This window comes from Marmota monax, unplaced genomic scaffold (assembly GCF_021218885.2).
Source record: "Marmota monax isolate L192 unplaced genomic scaffold, Marmota_monax_Labrador192_F-V1.1 WCK01_AAM20220418_F8-fsc00051, whole genome shotgun sequence".
NCBI lineage: Eukaryota > Metazoa > Chordata > Mammalia > Rodentia > Sciuridae > Marmota > Marmota monax.
The window spans coordinates 8,952,384-8,959,044 of NW_026695202.1; positions in this window are offsets into that span (position 1 = coordinate 8,952,384).

The window sequence follows — 6,661 nt, forward strand, 5'->3', positions numbered from 1 at the left end:
TGCTACAATAAAGCTCTCTTGGTCACTCTGAGTGTTGTGGTCACTTTCCTTTCACCCCTGAGGGCTTTGTTTTCCATTATGTGACAGGAGGGCTGGGCTTAACTCACAGAGGATGTTCAATAGATGCTTACTAAACTGAGTGTCTTTGGCTTATAGTCAGAGAAGTTATGTGACTTGTCCAAGTTGAGAAGCAAGTCAGTTGGCAAGACCCATCGTCTACGTCCATTTCAACCTATATGTCAAGTGTCATCACCTAGTTCCAGAGTTTGCTGAAATGTCTCTCCTGCCCCTGCATTTGCAGTTGTTGCTCACTGTGGCTGGAATGCTTTTTTTATTTTTAAAAAATTTGTCCTAATTAGTTATAAATGACAGTAAAATGCATTTTGACTTTTTTTTCTACTCTCCATTTGAGAGACTGCCACTAGATAACAGATGAGGTATCCTACCTGGCAGCACTTTCCTGGGCTGCCTCAAGGGGGGGGGGGTAAGTGTCCTCTGTTTCCTCAGTCACCACTGTCAACACTCTATACTGCCATTGTCTGCTTACTGCTCACCCTCACTCTGCTGTCAGCCTGCGGGTCCGCCTCTCTCTCCATTGCTTACTTTGGGGCTTATCACACTCTGGGGGAGGGCTCAGGGATTATTTGTTCCCATGAACAGAGATCAGTGACTCAAATCAAACCTGACTCTGAAGCCTGTTTTCCCAGAACATTACATGCCTCCATTGTCTCCTTCCAATGTTCCCGTCATTGTTTTGTCATCTTCCAGCTCATCTTGGCTCCATCGGGCTATTACTTGTCCTCTGTCCAATTGGCAGGTTCAGGGCACTGTCAGGGCTCTTCTTCCGGGTGGGAAGGGAATCCCTGGAACAGGTCCACTTGCCTTGGCCACCGGCTGCCATGTCAGCCTTCCACTTAAAAAAAGTCCTTGTCCATTGCAGGTAGAGACTAGGTCAGGTCTGGGCAGTCATGGCCTGTCCACCCTGTCTGACCTTAGCCTTGGCCCTCACCCAGGCTGAGAGCCATGGTGGGGCTCCCAGCTCCCCTGTTCCTCCTGAGGTCAGCCTCCCTCGCTGCAGCTGTTCCTGATCATGTCGGATGCCATCTGGCAGGGGTGCTCCTACCCTGCCCATTTTCATATCTGCTTTTCTGTTTCTCCAGCACTTTCTGTTCCATAGCCACTTATCAAACCTATTCAGCACTTTCACAGCGGTTTCTAGAGAGTCAAATTCCTTGCTTAACACTCTGAATTCCAAAGCAGTGAAGCCCCATGCTGTTTACCCGTGTTCTGTACTCCTTTTCCTCGCTTGGCCTCAGGCTTCTCATCTGAGAAACAGGAAGGATAGTGCCTCCCTACAGAGGGGTGGTGAGGCTGTGGGGAGGGCAGAGTACAGGGGCAGGCATGTTGTCAGTGCCACTTGGTGGAGTCCCCTCCCCTCCTCCATGGAGACAGTGGAGAAGGCTGTGCCCTCAGTAGCCTTCCAGGGTTCCTCAGCTACATGGTAGCTTCTCTGTCAGGCCAGAGCTGACCTGGCCTGGGTGTGGTTGTCACAAGGCAGACTCAGGGCGCAGGTCTGAAGCATCCAGAGGGAGCTGGGGCTGAAGCCTGGAATAAGCTTATTGTGTGTCAGATTGTGAGTTGGGAACCGTCAGTGGGTCTGTGAGATCAGTTTAGTGGGTTGTGATCAGCTGACCTTAGCCTCTGCCCTCACCCAGACTGAGAGCTATGGTGGGGATGGAAATCTCTGAGTGTCAGTGATTTAAGTCCTGCTTGGTGAAACACTGGTTGCTTTTATGTCTGTGTGTCCGTATGACCCAGGTTGTGATGTAAAATGCTCTTACTATGGGTAAGATTTGAAAGCTCCTGATACATTGAAGAGTCATCAAACCACCAAGCACCATTCTAGGCTTACTACAGGTATGAGCTCACTGAACCCTAACCTGGGTTAGAATAGCTTCAGGTGAGGAGTTGAGGCACATGGAGGTCCAGTAGCTTGTCCAGGTCACCCAGAGTAGATGGCATAATCTTAAAGGTGCTATACTGCTTCTAGAAGGATGGTCTTGGCTCTAGACTGCTGCCTGGCCTCCCAGCACCCCCAAACCAGCCAGCCACTGTAGCCACAGAAGGACAGTTTGAGGCTCAAACCCAGGAGAGTTCTGGCTGGCAGCGGCCATAAGCAGAGGCACCACACGATGGCGGTGTGGTCCCCAGCCTCCTGTGGGACAGTGACAGCTCAGTCAGCCTGGGTGGGGGAGGCAACCTGAGAGAAAACGCAGAGAAGGGGACAGTCCATTCCTAAAGTGTCCCTAGAGGATCCCTGTTTTCAGTTTTTGATGGTAATTTTAGATATTTTTGTGCTGCTGCAGAACAATTAGAATGTGTTTTAAGTTTCACAATCCAAGAAACTGGTTTCACATTCGGTTGTGATTCCTGTTCTATCACGTTTCCAGATATTGCACAACTTCCCCCCCCCCGAATGCTATGGCTATGATGGAGGGGGGCAGGCTGCCGTGCTCCTTGCCCACCCCCAGTGGACCCCTGCAGGCTGGGGCTAATTCGGGGTCCTGCCCTTTGTGGCACAAGGCTTCTCACGCGGTCCTGCTGGGTTAGAAAGGATGACTCAGGTTCACTGAACTCTAACATGCATTTACTCGAATGCGGGGTCCTCCAGGCTGCTTCTCAGGTACTGATTCAAGACCTAGGCTTGGAAGCAGGGCTTCAGGCATGTTGGAGCTCAGGTCGCTGAACACGTGGTCTTTGGAGATGGCCCTGCATGGAAATCCTGGCTCGGCCACTTACTAGTAGCTTGATGTAACCTGTCTAAGGCTGAGTTTCCTGGTGTGTGTGGGGGGCTGGCCCTGTGCGCCTCATGACCTGTTTACAGATGAGTGCACTGACAGAGAGGTCCAGCGGCCCACCCAGGGCCCGTGGCCAGTTGGAGACAGATGAGGGCTCACATCCAGATCTTCTCACCACCCAGCCTGTGTTTTGCTGGCTGATCTGCAAGGATGCTGTGGGGCTAGGTCTGGGGATATTTGCTGTTTATATTTGATATTTTTGCTCAAAGGCCACTGGCAGAAGCAGCAATGAAGTACAGGGAATAAAAGTGACTTTTAGCTTCCAGAGATTTTACTTCCTTATTGTAAAATTGGATTGAGGCTAATACCAATGTCCTGGGGCTACTGTGAAGGACTAAGGGGGATGATGCCCACAAAGAGCTCGGGTAAGGGCCCCGAGAGGCCAATGATATGGTTTATCGGGTGCACTGTGCATGGTCAGATGCTCTCTGTCACACAGTGCTGGGTGGTGTATTCCATGAGGATCAGCTAGGGCCAGGGAGTTGGTACAGGTGAGATCTGGCCTTCTGAGATCTGTACTGATTTTTCTGTCTGGTTGTCTATCAGTTGTTGAGAGAGGGATGCTAAAATCTGCTGTGATTGTGCGTTTATCTATTTCTCCTTTAAGTCTGTTAACTTCTGCTTCCTCACTTAAGTCCTGTTATCAGTTCCTACACATTTAGTATTATTATGTCTTCCTGATGTGTCAGTCCTTTCACCATCACAAAATATCGCTCTTTTCTCCAGCAATACTCTGTCTTGAAGTTTATCTTATGTGACATTTATTTATTTATTTATTTAGGTACTGGGGATTAAACCCAGGGGTACTTTACTGTTGAACTCCATCCCTAGTCCTTTTTGAAATATTTTATTTTGAGACAAGAGTATTACAAAGTTGTTTAGAACCTCACTAAGTTGCTGAGGCTGGCCTTGAACTGGGGATCTTCTGCCTCAGGCCCCAAGTCACCGGGACTGAGGCGTGTGCCACAGGCCCAGCTGTACCTGATCTCTGTAGAGCCTCTCCAGCTCCTGTGACTGCTGCCTGGCTGGTGTGTCTTCCTCAGTCCTGTGCCGTGAGCCTGTCTGTGTCTTTACATATAACGTTCTTCTCTTCACATACATCTACTTTGCTCTTGCCTTTTCACACATTGGGACAATCTTTCTCTTGTTTATTTATGATTTTATTTTATTTTTTGCCATGGCAGGGGATCAACCCAGGGCCTGGTGGGTGCTCGGCCAGTGCCCCGCCCCCAGCCCTGCCCCCAGCTCACTCTGTTCCTTTCACTTGCAGTGTGTCATTCACGCATGACACATCTGGATCTAGTCTACCATGGTATTGTTTGTTTTCTGTTTGTCTCCTGTGCTTTTTGTTCTTTCTTTCCAAATTTACTTTTTTCTTAACTTTTTATAGTTATACATGGATACAATATCTTTTGTTTTATTTATTTATTTTTATGTGGTGCTGAGGATCAAACCCAGTGCCTCACACATGAGAGGCAAATGCTCTGCCACTGAGCCACAACCCCAGCCCTCTCCAAGTTTCTTTTGGGTTAATTGAATATTTTTTAGAATTCATATTTATCTATTGGAATTTTTAGCTGTACCTTTTTGCTTTTTAAAAAAATTTTTTTTTAGTTGTAGGTGGACATAATACCTTTATTTGTTTTTATGTGGTGCCGAGGATTGAACCCAGTGCCTCATGCACGCTAGGCAAGTGCTCTACCACTGAGCCACCACCCCAGCCCCTGCCCCACCTTTTGCTTTTTTTTTTTACTGGTTACTCTAGGGACTGCAATGTGTATCCTTGATATAAGGAGAGTAACTAAGAACAGAGTAGGGTCGAAGAGCATGAGAAGAAGATTAACATTAAACAGGGATGAGAGGTGGGAGGGAAAGGGAGAGAGAAGGGAAATTGCATGGAAATGGAAGGAGACCCTCAGAGTTATACAAAAGTACATACAAGAGGAAGTGAGGGGAAAGGGAAAAATAATACAAGGGGGACAAATGAATGCCAGTAGAGGGGGCAGAGAGAGAAGAGGGGAGGGGAGGGGAGGGGAGGGGGGATAGTAGAGGATAGGAAAGGCAGCAGAACACAACAGACACTAGTATGGCAATATGTAAATCAATGGATGTGTAACTGATGTAATTCTGCAATCTGTATATGGGGTAAAAATGGGAGCTCATAACCCACTTGAATCAAAGTGTGAAATATGATATATCAAGAACTATGTAATGTTTTGAACAGCCAACAATAAAAAATTAAAAAAAAAAAAAACCAGGTATGGTGGTGCAAACCTGAAATCCCAGTGATTTAGGAGGCTGAGGCAGGAGGATTGTAAGTTCAAGTTTAGCCTGGGCAACTTGAGAGACCCTATCTCCAAATTAAAAAAAAAAAAAGGGAGTATCAGAAAAAATCCTGAACTTTCTGTAGTCCATTTAGAGTTAACATGGTACACATGGACGTGTCTGGGTCTCAGGTCTCTGCGGGAGGAGGGAGGGAGACGGTTGGGGAGGGGTCTTCCTTGGTCTGTGGCCTCCCCTCAGGTTTCCTTGTGTGCGTTTTGCTTGAGCTCACTGAGATTCTTGAATCTAAGTTTGTTTTTTAACCAAACGTGGGAAGCCTTAAGACATTATTTCCTTGAGAAATAGTTTTCTGTTGTATCACGTTCCACGACTAAAACGCTCAGGGTCCTCTGGTGAACTGGGCTGCACGAAATAACCACACAAGACAGAGACACCTCTTTCTTTGGGTTCTGTGTCGGCTTCTCTGAACTTAGGGTCTGTGGAAAGAGAGAGAGCCCACACACGCTGAACCCTTTTATTGGGGAGAAGCCATTCAAATGAGGCAAGGGGTCAGGTTTTGCGGGGGGTGTTGAGTCTAGCTTTGTGATGTCTGCTGTCAGCAGGTGACTGACATCTAGGAAGGCCACACCCAAAGGCAGAGCAAGAGAAAGGGTGTTTCCATGGAACATTCTATCCCAAACAGGGCAAAAGGTTAGGATGACAAAAGAATAGGTGAGCGTAGTTCAACCCCAGGGTGTGCCTGCTCAGAAGACTGGCCTTGCTATCTGAGGTGTTGGGGGACCAAGTCATGAGTCATGGCACTACAGGAACCAGACTACAGTGATCTTTCAGATCCTTGTGGTGCATCAGGACTGGAGGACATGGTAACTCAATGTGGCTCCCCAAACTGTTTCATTACCTCTGTTCTCTCTTTCTGGTCCTCCAGTGAGACACATATTAGATTTCTTAATATTGTCCTGCTGAGCTGGGCACAACCATGCACACCAGCAATCCCAGTGAGTTGGAGGCTGAGGCAGGAGGATCACAAGTTCAAAGCCAGCCTCAACAATTTAGCCCTTAGCAACTTAGCAAGACCCTGCCTCTAAATAAAAATCAATAGAAATATAAAAAGGGCTGGGGATGTGGCTCAGTGGTTAACTCCCACTGCGTTCGATCCCTGGTAACAAAACAAAACAACCCAGTTAATATTGTCTCACAGATCACCAGGGCTTTTTGATCTCCCTCTTCTTTTATCCCGGGTTCTTTAGATTGGATAATTCTTATTAATTTATCTTCCAATCCATTGACACTTTCTTCTGTCATCTCTAAGATGCTGCTAAACCCCTCTAGTGAATTTTTAATTTCAGATATTGCATTTTTTTCAGTTTTAGAATTTCCATTTGGTTCTTTTTTTTTAAATAATAACATCTAATATGCAGTTCATAATGTAAAGTTGGGAATCTGCATTTTTATAAAGCTGCCCAGGTGATTGATGCAGTATTTCTGGACCCAGTAGCCTGTTGATCTGTAATCTCCCAGTA